General features: G+C 37.4%; 1 protein-coding gene across 2 annotated transcripts in view; it reads right to left on the bottom strand.

Moving 5' to 3' along the window:
* lyn (LYN proto-oncogene, Src family tyrosine kinase) overlaps positions 1-6,653 on the bottom strand; it is a 125,617-nt gene extending 118,964 nt beyond the window's left edge. For both annotated transcript variants that reach the window (XM_043688377.1, XM_043688378.1), the window contains exon 1: positions 6,494-6,653. The gene's annotated coding sequence lies outside the window, so the exon portion shown is untranslated. The remainder of the gene's footprint in view (positions 1-6,493) is intronic.
* Between the last annotated feature and the right edge of the window lie 9,461 nt (positions 6,654-16,114).

Raw genomic sequence — 16,114 nt, 5'->3', positions numbered from 1 at the left:
GGTGCCCATGGCTACTCCTTTTGTTTGGAGGAAGTGGGAGGATTGGAAAGAGAAGTTGTTCAGGGTGAGGACCAGTTCAGTCAGTCGAAGGAGGGTGTCAGTGGAAGGGTACTGGTCGGTACGGCGGGAAAGGAAGAAGCGGAGGGCCCAACAAGTCCACACTGACCCTCCAAAGAGTAACCCACCCAGACCTATTTCCCTCTGACTAATGCACCTAACACTATGGGCAGTTTAGCATGGCCAATCCACCTGACCTGCACATCTTTGGACTGTGGGAGGAAACCGGAGCACCCGGAAGAAATCCACACAGACACAGGCAGAGTGTGCAATCTCCACACAGACAGTCGCCTGAGGCTGGAATCAAACCCGGGTCCCTGGCGCGGTGAGGCTGCAGTGCTAACCACTGAGCCACCGTGCCACCCCATGGTGGATATATCACACGGTATATTTTGGACTATATTTCCTTTTTCACTGGACATAAGAATTTTTTCAACAAAAGTCTTGCAAGACATTCTATTGAATTAATTCAGAAAAATATATCACCGACTACATAACTTATCTTGCTGGTAGCAACCACTTGTCAATAAATCCAATAAATCCATGCCAGCTATTCAGATTAGCAGATGCATTTCTAAATGTTCACTATTGGTCTTAATTCGAATGCCATCTGAGAGGAAAAGTGTCAAAAGGAAATTAAAGAGATGCTCCTTTCAAAGTACAACCATCTTAATTTTATTGCGAACGTTTTAAGTATCCAGGTTAGGCTTCCCTAATGCTATCTGCCATATCAGTTGGAGGCCAGAGCAGGGACCAGTGGTGGCATGCCCATTGCTGGGTCAAGAATCAAAAGAGACCGGAAAAAGAAAATTTTAATTCTATATAAGCTTCATTATAGACCAGGGAGAGAAAGTGTGTTCCTTTATGTGCCACTAGGCAAGCTTTGGATACCATTCTCTTGGGTGACATTTCCCAAAACCGTGATTACCTCTGGATTCTGGATCCCATTACACACAAAAAAAGTCTTTCTTTCAAAACTTCTCCACCAACTTTGCCACCTCTCAACTGGTAGGCACATATCTCACAAAATTCAGGCTGTGTTTTTATGCCATCCTAATTTCAGTTCCGTCCTGTTGGCCTAATCAGTGATTTCAGTAAGTTCTCAGGTAGACATCCGAACCTAAATATAAACAAAAAGCTAAGGAGTCAAATTCTTTCCAGTCCTCAGCACATAAGCTTTTCATTCATAGCCAGATATCCTGCCAACAAATAGTGAGGCCATTCTATCTCAAATTGTAGCATTTCAACTGTAGGTAGGTCAGTAGCAAAAGAGAATTGGAAACTCATCTACTGCTTCAGAGACCAGACCTTGGCTATTTTAACTCTTTGGCTTCATTAAACTCCCATCAGTTGACTTCTGTCCTGTGATTAATGGAGAGCAGCTGAAAGATCACCCAGTATTGAGGCCACCTACCAACAAAAGTAAGTGGGTCAATTGCTTCTCCATTTTTTTCAGAAATCACAGCTTTTGGAAGGGGTCAGCAACACACTAAGCCTTCCCTTTGGGGCCCAAAGTGCAGGTGAACTGATGCAGACGCCACAGGAAATAATTTTAACTAAAGCATCTACTTAGTGTTCTCTTGGTTTTGACATTCTTCCTAAAATCTGCATCTTGAAGAAAAACGGCAGTGCTTTGTTTGCTTAGGATGTCAATTAAAATAGTAATGGCCTTGATGACACATCATGATCTTGATGCATCATCATGATTATGTAAAGAAGGATGTCAAGCCACAAGTGGTGGGATCATAGCAGCTTTCTGACAGGTAAATAGCTTACAATATTTGGGCAAGTCTGTTTAAACATTGCTCCAATTTTTCCATACCTGACATTAACCGATCTATGGATATTTAGTTTATTTTTCTCTCTCCTGGAGCATTGGAGTTACAATGGATGTTATTCTTCTACTACATAATCTCATATTTTAGGCAAATTCAATGATTATCACCAGAGCCTCTTGTTTAGTTCCAACATCTCAAGTTGTTTGCCATTAGACTTCCCCATTTTGTGTGGACGAGGAGGTGCCAATGTTGGACTAGGGTGGACAAAGTTAAAAATCACACGACAACCAGGTTATAGTCCAACAGGTTTATTTGGAAGTATTAGCTTTTGCAGCGCTGCTCCTTTACCTCTAACCTCACACCTTTACTGCATTAAAGATGTGAGGTTAGAGGTGAAGAACAGCGCTTTGAAAGCTAGTACTTCCAAGTAAACCTTTGGACTTTAAGTTGGTTTTGTATGATTTTTAACTTCATCCACTTTGTGTTTAGTGCATTTAGGAAATGCCTTTTCTATGCTAATCAAGATTTTATGTTCTCCTGTAGCATGCTTTTTACATTCACAAATCATTCATATATAAATAATGCAAAATGTTTATTTAATATCTATGCTATACAATCATTCCTGAGCAACTCTATTTTTACATTTCATTTCAAAACAGGATGAGGACAAAGAGTTGTAACAGTTTAATTTAAGCTGTACATTGACATGTTTCATTCATGGTTTTGATGAGAACACTATCTATTTAAGTTATAATGGAATACTGCTATGGGAAGGCAGTCAGATTGGATTCCATAATGGAGATCAAATGATGTGAAGAGCTTTCTTCACCCAATATTTAGCAACAATTTATGGCTCAGAATTTCCTCAGTTGTTCCTGCTCTACCCCTACAAATTTGTTAATAGAGTTATTATGATTGAGCCAATGTGGCTCCAAGGAAATTCCTGGCTTGTGTGTTTATTTCAAGGTTAAAATGTACTTCCTGTCATCCATTGAGAAACTGAAATAATTTCAGGACTGCTGTTCTGAAGGTAATGAAAGGCTAATATAACTACAATTCAAATTATTTGCAGAACATGAAAAAGCAGAAGATAATTAAATAATTTAGCCTTGTTGGTCTTTCATAATATAAAGTAGCCAATATAAAAACAAAATGGCAGAAGTCAATATCTAAATCAAACCATATCTGCACCTCAAAACAAACCCCTCGAGAGTGGTTTGCTCATATGTCCTCACTCAACATAGCCTGTATGATACCGAAAGAAATCTTTATCAATACAAGAATAAAGAGATTTTTTTCCAAAAAAAACTAAAAGAGCCACTTATAGTTCAATATGAAATCAGAAATGTACTTCCATTTAAAGATATAGAGTTCCACTGTTAACAACATACAAACTAAAGTGAATGAGCCACTTGTTTTATCAAAAAGAATTAAAAAGATGTCAAATGGATAATAAAGCTTAATCTCCAGAGAAGCAAAGTATATTGCATTCAATCTTTAAATAGTGCTAAGATGAGGAAATGAAAGTCTAAACGGAACTGAAGTGCGTTCACAGCAATATAGCTTGCAGGGCTGTACCTAAAATTGAAGGATTGACGTTAGACAAAAATGTGGAGTTTAGAACGCAAGCAAAACAGCTATGGCCCTAAATTGTGGTAGATGAGGTTCCAAGAGCTGAAGGACCTATTATGCTCCAAAGTCTTACATTCTAACACTTGGTCACTTGACAGGTTGAACATAATAGAAATTATGCATTTTGGTAGGAAGGAGACAGTGAGGCAAATAAAGAAACAAAGTGCAGCAACCAAGAGATCTAGGGATGTATGTACACACAAATATTGAGTATGGCAGATAAGTTTAGAAAGCGGTTCGTGAGGTTTATGGGATCTTTTGTTTTATTAATAAAAGCTCAAAATACAAAGTCAGAAAAGTAAAATTAAGACTCTATAAAAAGGATTAGTTTAGTTTTACTTGGAGAAATTTGTTCAATTGAACATTTAGCAAAGACTTGGAGGGCAGAAGGCAGGGATTAACTCATTAGAATGTAGAACAGTACAGCACAGTACAGGCCCTTTGGCCCTTGATGTTGTGTCAACCTTTATCCTACTCTAAGATCAGACTAACCTACAGATCCTTCACTGTCCTAACTTCCACATGCCTATACAAGAGCCGCTTAAAAGGTCCCTAATGTGTACTACCACTGCTGGCAGTGCATTCCACACACCGACCACTGTCTGAGTAAAAATCCTCCCTCTGACATCTCCCCTAAACCTTCCTCCAACCACCTTAAAATTATGCCCCCTCATGATAGACATTTCTGCCATGGGAAAAAGTCTCTGGCTATCCACTCTATGTCTCTCAATATCTCATACACCTCTATCAAGTCACCTCTCACCTTTCGCTCCAATGAGAAAAGCCCTAGTTTCCTCAACCTCTCTTCATAAGACATGCCCTCCAGTCCAGGCAGCATCCTGGTAAATCTCCTCTGCACCCTCTCTAAAGCTTCCACATCTTTCCTATACTGAGGCGACCAGAACTGAAAACAATATTCCAAGTGTGGTCTAACCAGGACCCTATAGAACTGCTGGCTCTTAAACTCAATACCCCTGCCTTCTTTGAAACTTTATTGCTGGAACAGCACAGCAGGTCAGGCAGCATCCAGGGAACAGGAGATTCGACGTTTCGGGCACAGGCCCTTCTTCAGGAATCAACTTTGAGGGATCTATGGACACGGACACCCAAGATCCCTCCACCCCTCCACACTGCCAAGAACCCTGCCTTTAACCCTGTATTCTGCATTCAAATTCGACCTTTCACACTCCCAGGTTGAACTCCATCTGCCACTTTTCAGCCCAGTTCTGCATCTTAGTAATGTCTTGTTGCACTCTACAACAGCCCTTCACACTATTCACAATTCCACCGTGTCATCGACAAACTTACTAACCCAGCCTTCTACTTCCTCATCCAAGTCATTTATAAAAATCACAAAGAGCAGAGGTCCCAGAACTGATTTCTCTGTTACACCACTGGTCACCAAGATTCAAGCTGAATATTTTCCATCTATCACCACCCTCTGTCTTCTATGGGCCAGCCAATTCTGTATTCAGACAGACAAATTTCCCTGTATCCCATGCCTCCTTACTTTCTGAATGAGTCTACCATGGGAAACCCTATCAAATGCCTTGTTAAAATCCATGTACATCACATCCACTGCTCTACTTTCATCAAAGTGTTTTGTCACATCCTCAAAGAACTTAATAAGATTTGTGAGGCTTGACCTTATAACATTAGTTATAATAAATTATACAGCATAGATAGAATGGATCAAGTAGCCTCCTTCGATATTACATTGCATTCTGATGTTAAGAATTGTTTGTAGGCAAATGTGACAGCCAATTTGTATACCACAATATTCCAGAAATAGCAAAAGAGATGACTGACCATGTGGTGTCGAGTACTGGTCAGGATATGGGAACAGCTTTCAAATGAAAAGAATGTTTAATTTAGGTCGGTGAGTACTCAAATTAGTATCTCATCCAAACATCCATTGCTATAAATGAGGCACTTCATCGGTATTAAAATTGAACTTATCACCAGAGTCAGACACAACCAGTGTAACCTTTGAAGGGTAGAGGCTTACAAATTCCTTTAGAAATGTCTACATTTAGCTTCCAGGCGCAATTCAAAGGATAAATTGATGAAAGATCATCACAGATAATTTGCTGACATATAGGATCAGCAAATTAGCAACTCTCCATCACTGTGCTTCTCATCTTGACTAATAAACCTGCATTATAGGCCTTTTGCCTTTGATATGTATAGCTAACTTTACTTAATAGCTGAAGTTCAGTTTCTGTAAGTGACATTTGGATTATGTAGACTGATGTTACCATCACATTACTCACATCAGTATTGCATCATTGAGATTCTGTAACAAACTTTCTTAACCAAAAGTCTCACTCAAAGTGTCCGCGTGTGAGAGAGAGAGGGGGAGCGGAAAGTTGAGGCAAGGTCACAATTTGATCTTACTAAATGGCGCAGCAGATTTGAAGTGCCAAAAGGCCTACAGCTGCTTTTGATTCTCATGATCTTATGACAAATGCCAACATATTATTTGCTTTCATACTTTCCTGCTGTATCTGCATATTAACTTTGTATTTCATACATAAGGACACCAAAATACTTCTGAACACAAATGTTTACTAGTTTCTAAGAATCAAGATCCAATATAACTGTTAGAAACTCATTGGATCCATTGAACAATCTGATTTAGGACCAAAACAAAACATTGCTAGCTACAGCTTTTTATGAAAGTAATAATCTATTTTTTGCTATAAAATCATAGAACTTATCATATTTAAAGTTATTTTTATTTAAAGTGTTCAATGGTGCAATAGTACATGCAAATTTATAAGTAAAATTTATGGAATTTGGTCACACTCAGAGAAAGCACCCTGTTATCTTAAAGATTTTAGCATCCATCAGTACTTATCCACATCAGAAAGAACCAAAATACCAAAGATTTTTACTGCCTCTGGTATTGGTAAACACTGTTAAAGTTTTAAACTAAAAATAAGGAACAACATACAAAGGACAGAGTTCAGCTGTTTGTCCATTTCATTCACTCAAAAACAGCCCAGGGTCAGAAAACTACTTACCTTTCAACCGTATCCAAATGAGATAAAATTGGTCTTTTTGTTGTACCGACTCCAAAGTAAGTTTCCTACATGTAGATTTTTTTACCGTTTAAAGCAAACAGAGGAGTTTTTGCAACATTGAATGGTAAGCAGTTCAGAGAAACTTTACAGCTGCCTTAGCCACTCCCCACAAGCACAACTAAAATTGAGGAACTAGCTTGAGAGTTTTTTTTGTGTTACTTCCTGGTGTTTATATAAAATCAAATAACCTCCCAGCCCAGACTAGCATGCAATTTGCATGATCTGCAATAATTTACCAGCTACTGTTTACTGTGATATAAACACTAAGTGAATTGGCTAAAATGAAACAATTGTATTGTTATTTGGCTGTGAAACTAACACAGCGGTAAAGGAGAGTTAATTCATTCAATTTAAAAATACATCTTCCTTGGACATGTGAAGTCCCACCATACTATTAAAAGACAGAAAAGGGTAACTGTTTATAATAGCCATCACATGGTTCACATGTCAAACTTTATAGCTTGAACGAAAGCTAAGATTCACTCCCTTGTGATATAAAATAAACAAAAAGTTAACAAGGGCTTCTCCAGAAATGAATTGGGGCATTAAAAACAACAACCTTGGCCTTCAGGGTCTTATCCAAACATGTGAAGAAAAGCCATATGTTGACATTTTTGATCATGTCATTCTAAAACTCAAAACTGTGAATGATCATATCATTGTCAGGGCATGAAAGGAATTCTAAATTCTATGTATATGTGAGAAATATTCCAAAATAATTTGGATGAAATTATCACCATAGAAACAGTGACAAAAGGAGAAAAAGCAAATTTATAGTATTCTTAAAATATGGAGGAAAATTTCTGGTTTTGAGTGGCTGTGGACGTAGTTTATATGGACTTTAGTAAAGCATTTGATAAGCAGATTGGTACAAAAGTTAAAATCACATGGGATTTGGATGGGCTGGCTAGATGGATACAAAACTGGCTTAGTCGTAGAAGACAGAGGGTAGCTGTGAAAAGGTGCTTTCAGAATGGACACCGGTAAGTAGTAGTGTTCCACAGGGATCCATCTTAGGTCCTCTGTTGTTTGTAATATACATAAATGATCTTGAGGAAAATGTGGGTGGACTGATTAGTATGTTTACAGATGACACAAAGATTGGTGGAGTTGCTGATGATGCTGCCGATTGTGAAAAGATTGAACAGGATGTAGATTGATTGCGACTTGGGCACAGAAATGGCAGCTGCAGTTTCATCCAGACATATGTGAAATTTAGGTGTGAATTATATTGTAAATTGCAGCATCCTTAGGAGCATTAACATACAGATGGATCTGGGTGGCAGGTCTACAGTTCGAGGTGAGAGGGGAAATGTTTAAGGGAGATATGCATGGAAAGTTCTTTACGCAGTGGGTGATGGGTGTCTGGAATGCATTGCCAGTGGAGGTGGTAGAGGCGGGCATGGTAGTGTCATTTAAGATGTATCTAGCCAAATACCTGAATGGGCAGGGAGTAGAGGGATGACCCCTAGTAATTGAATCCCCCACTCTGGGAAAAGGCTTCTTGCTATCCACCCTGTCGTCTATACCTCTCATGATTTTGTAGATCTCAATCAGGACCCCCCTCAACCTCCATCTTTCTAATGAAAATAACTAATCTACTCAACCTCTTTCATAGTTAGTGCCCTACATACCAGGCAACATTCTGGTGAATCTCCTCTGCACCCTCTCCAAAGCATCCATAACCATTTGGTAATGTGGAACCAGAACTTTATTCAGTATTCCAAATGTTGCCGAACTAAAGTCCAATACAACTGTAACATGACCTGCCAATTCTTGTACTCAATACCCCGTCCGATGAAGGAAAGCATATCGAATGTCTTATTGACCATTGCATTTCCACCTTCAGGGTACAATGGCCCTGAATACCCAGATCTCTCTGTACATCAATTTTCCCCAGGGCTTTTCCATTTACCATATAGTTTGCTATATACAGTACAGCAAACTATCTTCCAAAATGCATCACCTGACATTTGCCCAGATTGAACTCTATCTGCCATTTCTTTGCCCAATTCTCCAATCTATCTATATTCTGCTGCATTCTCAGACAGTCCCCTTCACTATCTGCTACTCCAACCAATCTTAGTGTCATCTACCTTGATGAAGGAACTAGAAGCAATTACACGAGTCTTTAAAGTCAACTCCAGAAGTCATTAAATTCCAAAGACAGCTAAAGATTTGTTGGAGAAATTAAGCAGAGAAAACCCCAATGATTGCATTGATATTTTAGTGAGAAACGTCTATGTTGTTTAGAACAGTTCTTGAACTTCCAAGAATACTGAAATGGCAAAAAGAAAGGAAATGAGAAATATTTGAAAACCACCCAAGTTTTGAGTGTAGCAGTCAGGAATTTAGACTAGCATGTTGCACTCAAATCACTTCATATTTTGATGTATTCTTAAGACTTTACAAACCACATTACAGCCAGTGAACTACCCTTGAAATGGAGTCACTGTTGTAAGGTTAGGACAGTAAAATAATATTTTCCACAATTTTATTTAAAATGTGATTTATCACAAAAGCTAGTACTGTAAATCAGAAATATTGCTTCCATGTATGTTCAGTCCTTTAAGGCTTGTAGAAAAGAGCTGAACCCAGAACCAGTTGTTCCATTAGCTCCTGCACGGACAGCAAAGATTAGAGCTCATTGTTAAAATGGACCAACTTAACGAATCATTATGGTACGAGCTCTCCTTAAGGGATTTTTCAGCTTTGCAATTATAGCTCTACTTGCAGGTCTTCATTCATCAGAACAATCCATCAAAATAATAAAGGGGAAATATCTAACTCTGCTTTTTCTACATTGCAAAGTGAATATAGATAATTAGTTGTATACTGTTTAGGGCCATCCTGGGGTCATGAAAGGCATAATAGAAGTGCAAGCCTTTTTTTAAAAACTATTGAATCCCCATCATTTTAACTCACTTCTCAAACTTCTACCATCAACGTAGGTTTATGGCATCAGAACATAATGCTAATTATCAACCTGTTAAATCTGTGCTGTACCCCTTTAATGCTAATCTATATTTTTTAGATTCAAATGCCCAAAACCTTGATGCGGTACTTTGGATAGCTACTATTTTGAGCTATTTAGTTCTATTGAATAGCAACATCACTTGCGACACAGTCACTGGATTCCAAGGCACAGATAAGAGTAATAGTAGGGGGCAGGCAGACCCAAAATCACAAGCTCACTTGGGGTTGTTCCCACTCACAACAAGTAGATGGAATGGTTGTGTTAAATTGTATATCATTTGACAAATTATATTTTCTAATTTGTTCACAAGACAGCATTGATCGCCCACCTAATTGCCCAGAAGACAGTTAAGACTCAACCACAAGAAAATCAACCTAAATTAGTATAAAACAAACAACCAGAATAAATATACAAAAACAGATGACCACCATCTTAGCATGCATGCATAGCTGCAGCTCAGGATGAATTGGCAAACGGATGGTGTCATAGAGACGTCTGAGAAGAAGTTTTGACAAAGATCAAGATCAATAATTCAATAGCTTTCTAAAAGAAAAGGTGTCAGCGAAGAGGAAAGAGTCAGCTGTACCCTTTTGAGAGGAAGAGAGAAACGTTGACATATTTTTCAAAGGTGGGAGATGAATAAAGAGGACGGTAAACATCCAGACAACAAAAAAAACCTTTTGAAAAGGGACTCAACACATATCTCCATCCAAAGCCAAACTATCAGAACTACCTGTTGGAATTTTACTGCATGTGGCAGGAACTAACCTGCTGACAATTTCTTAATAAGACTGAGATTTGTAGTCAGGAAATGTAAATTTAAAGGAAACTGATGAAAGTCTGTTAGAACAGGCATTTGAGACTCTGCTCACCTGAAATAAAAATGCACTGAGTTAAAAAAAATTCAAGCTTATAATATAAACCGAAGAGACTGCCAGAGCATATGAAGACATGAGTAGATGGGTTCGGACACTAATTACTGAAATGATTCATCTTCATTTAAGTTGAAGAGAGTTGTTGCGGTGGTACAGTAACAGAAAGATGCACCACAGAGGGAGAGAAAGATGTTAAAGACCTGTGGATGACCACATGAGATCATAGTATTATGAGACAGGCAAGAAGAGTGTACTGTCTCTCTATTTGCACTACTCACAACATAAATATACACATTTTATCCAGTTACTCATGTAGACAAAGTATATACTTTACATTGCGCTTAGATTAAAGATCCATCTGCCTTATTTCTTTAATAAACAGCAAAATTGATTTGTGAAAACATGACTTACTCAGCAAAGATGTAAAGATGATTAACGCACAGTTTGAAATTGAAAAGTATAAAGATTTACCCTTCTTAGATAACTGCAACATTCACAACAATTAAAAATCAAAGATGAAGAACCTTTTCTGCAGAGATTATATTTTGGATAAAAGGAACAGCAGGCAAAGAGAAAAATAAAGAGTACAGGCATGAAAATGACCAGTGTTCTGGTGCACACAGACAGGTGTTATTAAACACAGTAGTTGTCAATGGAATCTTCAATATCCAGTTCATTCATGGATCAATAAGTTAGAGGCCTTTTTAGGAGAACAGTTGGAACAGTAGTTCAGTCATCACACTGGATCAAAGTGTTATCTCAGAAAGACAAAGCATGAACTGAAACAAAAAGAATGCTGGAGGAGCTCAGCAAGTCTGGCAGTATGTTATATAGTCAATCTGTGGAGAGAAGCATTCCGAGACTGATACGACTCTTTTTCAAAAGATTAATGGATAATGGACTCAATTCACATATGGAAGGAAGGATTTTGCTGACAAACATAATTTTTTTCGATGTTTCAGCACAATTTTACAGGAGATATTTGGATAGTCAAGAGAACCTTACAAAGCACCAAGAGACAAAGATAGCCCCAAATCATGCCTTGCAACTGTAAGCTATTCTCAAGATGAACATAAAATCACCTGCAGAGCTACTCAATGGCAGAAAGTAGAAACCACTTCATGAAAAAATCTACAATCATCAGGAGGAAATAAAGCAACAATTCAGTGATATACAGGTAGAAGAAAATCAATAGTCTATTAAGCATGCCATGCCAATTTATTGAAGACAAACTACATTTTCAGATACTAATATTGAAAGTGGGAACCCAATTACTGGAGTAAATAGTCCAAAATTTTCCACTATTGTGTGTGAAACTAACATACAAATGAGAAGTAACAGAGTCTATAGTCAATCTATAAGCAAATTAGTACAACAGAAAAGGTCACCAACAATATCACTAATAGACAAGACAGACATAAAGATCATTAATACGTGAAACAATGTCCATGGCAACAACCATAACTCTAATAATGTCTGGAGCCACAAATGTTCAGTACAGCATATTGATTCATCATAGAATGGTATTAAATCCATGAGGTGGAGGCTACAATATTTTAATCACTTAAGAAATACTATAAATATTTTGAAAATAAAACAAATTATAAGAAACTTTTAAGCTGTGTTTTTTTCATTCAAACATAAAAATATTAATGTTTAGAACATTATACTGATGTATGCAGGATTTTTTTGGATAGAAAGCAGGATGTTTTACTGCTATCATAAAATCTATAACTATGATGCTGGAAATCTAAACCAAAATCAGAAGATGGCAGTTGGGATGGCTTCTTGGAGTAAGCAAAGAGATGGAGACAGAGTCCAAACAGACAGGAAAAAAAATAGGCAGACAAAGGGATGGATAATGTAAATCAGGGAGAAAGAAAGAAAAACTGGTAATGGGAACTATAAATATATGAAATTGGGTTGGCTGTGGTGAAAACAGCACATGTCATGACAGGGCCAGAGATGGGTAAAGAACATAAAAGGAGGTGTTCAAGTTCTAAAATTATTTGAAATCAATACTGAGTCCCAAAGGTTGCACAGTCACCAAAAGCAAAATTAGATGCTGTTCTTTCAGCTTGTGCTAAGCATGGCTGGAGCACTGTAGGAGACCAGAAATGAAAACATTGGCCAGGGAACAAGGTGATGTATTGAAGTGTTAGGCAACTAGAATCTTGAGGTCATTTTTTGCAGATAGAACATAGGTGTTCTGCAAAACATTTGTCTCTCTAATGTAAAGGAAACTAAATTGAGCAGAAAATACAACAGCCTAAGATTGAGTGAAATGCAGGTAAATTGCTGCTTCATCTGGAAAGTGTGTCTGGAACATTGGATAACCCACTGTCCCTCTTGCAATTCCACCACATCTCTAGGTTCCTCTCAAATGCTATCATTTTGACCAAATTTTTGACTGCACCTCTTTCTTTTTGACATCACATCCATTTGCTATAACTTTAATGCCTTGTAAGCACCTTAGTTGTTATTTATTACACTATGATAATTATCATCTTTTATAGTGTCACAAATTCAGGGATTTGATATCTATATTCACTCAGGATATCAAGTTTTGAACAGTTTTCATCCTACATTAAATCTGTTATTTTATAAGTATCAGAAAAATTACTAACTTCTACAAACCAAAATTGATATAATTGGTTAATTTAATGATCCACTTGTAATTTATTCTTGTCAAAATTCTCATCAGCTGGCATATACATAAGAAAGGGCTAATTAGACCAGGTTTTAATAAGGACTCCCTAGCTTTGTAGGGAGTACAATATAAACTTACTAGAATGATTCAGAACACCAAGGGTTTGAAGAAATGATATACATTGAGGTTTAATTTCTGAAATTAGGCAGATGATTTGATTAAAGTTTAAAATATTGTAGGGAAATGAGTTCACTGTTCACCAAGAAAATAGCTTAAAATTGGAGCCAAACCTTTCTGGAGTGAAGTGGGTAAACATTTCTGAAAACAAGAGGTGGTACGAGTTTCAAACTTCCCTGTAATGTTGAGTAAATTGTCAATTTTAAATTGGATATTGATATTTTGTTAATCTATTTGGGAAATTGGGGCAAAGGTGAATACATACAGGTAAGGCTCAGATCAGCCAAATCTCATTAAACAGTACAAACAAAGTGGAGGAACACAAGTGCCTCCTTCTGTTCTGATGTTGGCAGGGCTGATAAATTACTGGAGAAAGTGAGGACTGCAGATGCTGGAGATCAGTGCTGAAAATGTGTTGCTGGAAAAGCACAGCAGGTCAGGCAGCATCCAAGGAGCAGGAGAATCGATGTTTCGGGCATGAGCCTTCTTTAGGGATCTTTCCTGAAGAAGGGCTCATGCCCGAAACGTTGATTCTGATAAATTATTGGTCTATTTCATTGTTATTTAAGTACAGATAAATTGTTAGGATGCATTTATTGTTTCTGAGCTGTACTTTACAAAAACACAACACTTTCAAAAGGGATACAGTTGGTAGATTTCAAAACAGTATTTGTTGAAACAGGCTTTGCTTGAAGCTTACAACCTTACTAATTTCTTGAAACACTTTTTTTATCACTTCAGAAAGGAATTAATGTTATGATGATTTAGGATTAAAAAAAAAACACAATCTCAATAAAGCAGGATGATTCATTAACCTACAATTGAAATAGATATATAATATGGTATATATGATATATAATAATTTGGTTATTTAGGAAGTGTTTTTTCGAAGAATATTTAAAAAACTTAGCCCTCTCATCTTTCACCCTGTCTTAATTTAAAATTTCTGCCACATGTGAGACAAGGTATCATTATAGACATCCTTCACTTGCGGCTGATGGAATATCTGACACCTTTATTCAATTTAAGTGTGTGGAGAACTATAACTTGATCATTTGTCAACAATCACTTGGTAAAACATACTGAAGTTATTAAAATCTATTGACAAAATTAAATCTCACCACCACCTTGCCCCTTATTCTGCCCTTTGTCTGCTATATTATTAATTGACATTTTTTTCCAAGAAAGATTATGCAATTACTTATTTAAAAAATATATTGAGGCCAGTTTGTACTATAGAAGTTGTCAGGTTTTTCATTGGTAAATGACTACTGAAATGATATCATAATATAATTTGTATCAGGCTATTAGATTTTACATAGTGATTACTGAACTTCAAACTGCAGTGACGGGAACCCTGAAATGTAGAGTTGTAGAGGAATGGGTGTGAGTGGATTACTCTTCGGAGGGTTGGTGTGGACTTGTTGGGTCTAATGGCCCGTTTCCACACTGTAGGGATTCTATGAAATCAGATCTATGAAAGGGGACAGAAGTAAAGACCTAGACAATCAAATAATACTTTTGCTCAAACTTCTTCACACAAAATATTATTAAATAATGTGTTGGGGCCACTGATGTAAGGAGAATAAATAAGTTAAAAATCTATTCTCATGTGAAAGAATTACACTTGTATGGAGGAAGTTCCACTTTTACCCATTTAAAATTTGAATCATAAATAAACTTTCATTTTCATTATACGGTAGGATGGAAATTTTTTTTGCACAACCAGTTTTGTCATTATTTTGGTGGAATAACTATCAGTTTAACAAAATTTATATTTTAGGCTTTGTACACTTCCTTCTAATACTATAAAATATGAATAAATTATTTGTTTTGACTCTACTCTTATACCAGAAAATGTAACTAATTTTGCAATGAGGTCTAGGAATAGTTAGTATTGCCTCAGGTCTGAGCCCATTCTTTAATTCCAGTCATTTTTGCACAAAAGCTTCAGTTTCAATTACGAGGAAAGATCTTTGAAGTTCATTCTCTCGAAACATTCACTTATGGTGAACCACAGGGCTTTGTTATTTTGTGAATTCAAATATTGTCATTTGATGAAAGCCAATGTTTCCTTAACTTTATAACTATAATTATTCTGGTCTTTTAGTTTGGTTTGCATAGGAGAGTGCATTTAGTTCACCCAGATATTCCACCAAATCACCGAACTGTTTTGGAATGTTTAGAGTGAGGGGCACGGTAGTGAATCTCCTTGATGAAGCAATTTGTTCTACATAGAGTCATAGAGATGTACAGCATGGAAACAGACCCTTCGGTCCAACTCGTCTATGCTGACCACATAGTCTAAATTAATCTAGTCCCATTTGCTAGCACTTGGCTCATATCCTTCTGAACCCTTCTTATTCATATACCCATCCAGAGGCCTTCTAAATATTGTAATTGTACCAGCCTCCACCACTTCCTCTGGCAGCTCATTCCATATACGCACTATTCTTTCTGTGAAAAAGTTGCACCTTAGATCTCTTTTAAATCTTTCTGCTCTCACCCTAGACCTCTGTACTCTAGTTCTGGGCTCCCCCATTCCAGGGAAAAGACCTTGACTATTTACTCGATCCATGCCCCTCATGATTTTATAAACCTCTGTAATGTCACCCCCCCAGCATCTGAAGCTCCAGAGAAAACAGACCCAGCCTATTCAACCTCTCCCTATAGCTCAAATCCTCCAACCCTAGTAACATCCTTGTAAATCTTTTCTAAATCCTTTCAGGTTTCACAACATCCTTCCTACAGAAGGGAGACCAGAATTGTACACAATATTTCAAAAGTGGGAGAAAGTGAGGAATGCAGATGCTAGAGAGTCAGAGTTGAAAAGTGTAGCACTGGAAGAGCACAGCAGGTCAGGCAGCATCCAAGGAGGTAGA

Source organism: Chiloscyllium plagiosum, chromosome 4 (genome assembly GCF_004010195.1).
Source record: "Chiloscyllium plagiosum isolate BGI_BamShark_2017 chromosome 4, ASM401019v2, whole genome shotgun sequence".
NCBI lineage: Eukaryota > Metazoa > Chordata > Chondrichthyes > Orectolobiformes > Hemiscylliidae > Chiloscyllium > Chiloscyllium plagiosum.
Note: the sequence above shows the minus strand (reverse complement) of the source record. Positions and strands in the feature narration are given on the sequence as shown.